Genomic DNA, 464 nt, shown 5'->3' with positions numbered 1-464 from the left:
CAGGGTGGAACTGAAGTGGCGGCTGGGAGAGGGAGGCAAGTTCCCGCTGCGGAGGACGTTCGTGAACCAGTTGGGGTTTGGTGACAATCTTGCAGCTTTCACGGTTATTTATTTTCCTGGTGTGAGCTCGCACATTACCAAATTTATTGACCTCAATTTCACAATTCTGGCGGGATTTGAGCTGCTGACATCTGGGTGTCATGCCCAATAACAGGAGCAGCACACTCCTACACCCGATCTGATTCCCCACTTTAGGATGACGATGGTGTGCTAGACCAAGGCCCTGGCTCTACATTGTGCCTCTCCTCAGGTCCTATCCTCGGGTATTATCATTCGATTGCATCTCTTGACATACAAAACATGTACCTGCATCAGTCAATAAAATATGTTGCATGCAGCAAGCTCCAGTTATTGTAATGTAGCTGGACACGACACCCAGGAATAAGTTACTGATCTCAATGATG

Source organism: Pristiophorus japonicus, chromosome 16 (assembly GCF_044704955.1).
Source record: "Pristiophorus japonicus isolate sPriJap1 chromosome 16, sPriJap1.hap1, whole genome shotgun sequence".
Classification (NCBI taxonomy): Eukaryota; Metazoa; Chordata; class Chondrichthyes; family Pristiophoridae; genus Pristiophorus; species Pristiophorus japonicus.
Note: the sequence above shows the minus strand (reverse complement) of the source record.